This window comes from Ruditapes philippinarum, unplaced genomic scaffold (genome assembly GCF_026571515.1).
Source record: "Ruditapes philippinarum isolate M1 unplaced genomic scaffold, ASM2657151v2 ctg1513_1_1_1_1, whole genome shotgun sequence".
Classification (NCBI taxonomy): Eukaryota; Metazoa; Mollusca; class Bivalvia; order Venerida; family Veneridae; genus Ruditapes; species Ruditapes philippinarum.
This window is the reverse complement of record NW_026852983.1, coordinates 51418-53852: the sequence shown is the minus strand read 5'-3', so window position 1 is coordinate 53852 and position 2435 is coordinate 51418. Positions and strand designations below refer to the sequence as shown.

The 2435-nt window shown below is 30.2% G+C and overlaps 1 long non-coding RNA gene across 1 annotated transcript; it reads left to right on the top strand.

Annotated features, from left to right (window-relative positions):
* The first annotated feature begins 227 nt into the window (after positions 1-227).
* LOC132730155 (uncharacterized) lies at positions 228-1916 on the top strand. Its single transcript, XR_009625723.1, has 2 exons — positions 228-569; positions 767-1916. It is a non-coding gene; the product is annotated as an uncharacterized LOC132730155 (long non-coding RNA).
* The last annotated feature ends 519 nt before the right edge of the window (positions 1917-2435 follow it).

The window sequence follows — 2435 nt, the reverse complement described above, 5'->3', positions numbered from 1 at the left end:
AAAGTTTTTATTCCCGCGTTAACGTCACGTTCTGTTTAGCGTATAGTTAAGCGGACGTTGCGTCATTTGTCATTTGTTATTTTATAAACGTCAATTTTTTCTGAAGAAGACTAAACGTCGAAAGCTTAAGAAAAGCGTTTGTTTTTATTGAACTGATTATATATGTCAAAATTTAATGTAATATGAATATGCAAACTCTTAGTATTTTGTTCTGTTTTGACAACCCTTCTATGCAATGATTTTCGATCTAAATATAAAGATGATTATTGAAACTTTTCAAGAAAAAAAAATTTTCCCACGTTATGTATTTAAGGAAAACCCCGTATTGAGCAGTGATAAAGCGTAATGATCACTTGTAATTATGACTAATTTTAAGTAGCCTTGAACATGTGACAATAAATGGGAAGTCCTAAATAAACATATATAAGGAGCATACGCTGAGTATGTTAGTATTCTGAAAAGACAAGTCAACATAAAAGCAACAAATAAAAACGGTTACAAGACAAAGAGGATTCATTCTTAAAGAACATCTAGACGTATAAAAGTTACTCGAAAAATAAAATAGTACGGTAAATTATTGAAATTTTGACATATATTACTTTATCTTATTTTATGAAAATGTTAATTGAAAGCAGAGGATGTTTTGTTTTCAAAGATGTTATAACTATCACGCTTTAAATATAAGTGTGTCATGTAACCTATTATTACTTTCATGTTTATATTATTAAGATATTTAGAAGTTCATATTTTTTTTCATTAATTTCAGATAAGATGGCCAATAAAATATTATTTGTTTTTGGATTGATTGTCATGGGGGCCATATTTGATGAAGGGGAATGTCAAAGGCGCCACAGGTTGTGTGTCAACAGCGCTGGAACATGTAGTGACACTCAATGGAGAAGAGGGAGAATTGCCCCTGCGACAGTTGGACGCTGCGATAAGAAAGGTGGTACGTGTGAATTCCTAACAACAGGAAGAGGAAATAGATGTATGTGTGCCATAATGTTTGACGTTTAGATAAATCTTATATGTAAACAAATTTACAGAGGAAGGAAAATATATACCATTGACAATATGTTATTTCGACTCAGCTTCCCCTTAAACCGATGAAAATGGTTTACCATTTGCACCAATGTGTCCAAAAGAAAATTACAAGGAAGGATGATTCGTTAAATCAGGGGAAGAGAAAAGAGTAATTGTGTACACTGTCAATGAAAGAAACTAGAATGTAAGCTGTTTTAAGCTGTGATAGTTTTAACATATTTTATATTGCATTCATTTCCATTGATTGGTAACCATTAAAGCACTACTATGAATTGACTGTAATAATGACAATTTTTAATTACTTAAAGCAATTATGTCACCCACTTATCATGATCATGTATTTGTAAGTGATAAATTATAAATAACTCTTTTTCCTAAAATTTGAAACTCTCAGCATGAATTGTTCTATATGACTTTCGTGCATTAATTGAATTTAAGTTACCACTTTTATTATTTGGTCACATGATCATCAAAGATCATGTTTTCATAACATCGTTACACACGATTATTAATTAGCTAGAGTGTATCTTTTATTCGCAGTCGATCAATAGGAACATTAAAAAACTTTTTAAAGATAGTTTATCTTGAGGCCTTCTGTACTAATGCATATATTGTTTAATGTTCTCTTAACTTCTATGGTTTTTTTGTCAATTTACATGCTGTGTATTTTTGTGATTTTTTATAATTATCTATATTGGAGATAAGTTGTGATGGGCGTTATTTATATGATATGTTTTCAGTTTACTTTTTGTTAACTCTTACATTTGTCATTTTACTTTATAGTAATACATTTGGTTTAATCACATTTACACTTCTGTTTATATTTGTTATTATTTATTGATTTATTTGTCAAAATAAACTGTAAAAACATTTGTCTATCTCCCTTTTGTTGTCAATGTCATAGCAGCTAAATATTTTCAAATTTTCATTGTTATTAATGTAGTGATCAAATCACTTACACCCAGATGATTTTAGTAAAATGTCACACACATGTGGACACTTATCTGGACTAAGGCATATATATAAGAAGGCCTCTTTTTTAGAATTTAACACTCTGTAATATCATTTTTATGAATAAAAATACTATTCATTATTCTAGTTTTGGCCAGGGCATATCTTTACACGCATGGATCCACTTAATTATTAATTGATGCAAATGATCACCACCATAAGTAGTTGTGTTGCGCCCATGTAATAGATCTTTAGGTCTAAGGTCGATTGTCAATGTCACAAATGATAAAGACAACAAATAGTCTAAACTTTCTGTATGTTCTAATTGTTGTGTTCGGGGTCCTTAAGGAAAGGCCGAGAAATTTGAAAAACGATAGGATTTATATATAGGGTGTTTTGTGAAACAGTGATAGATATGGAAGATCGATGATATCAAGACA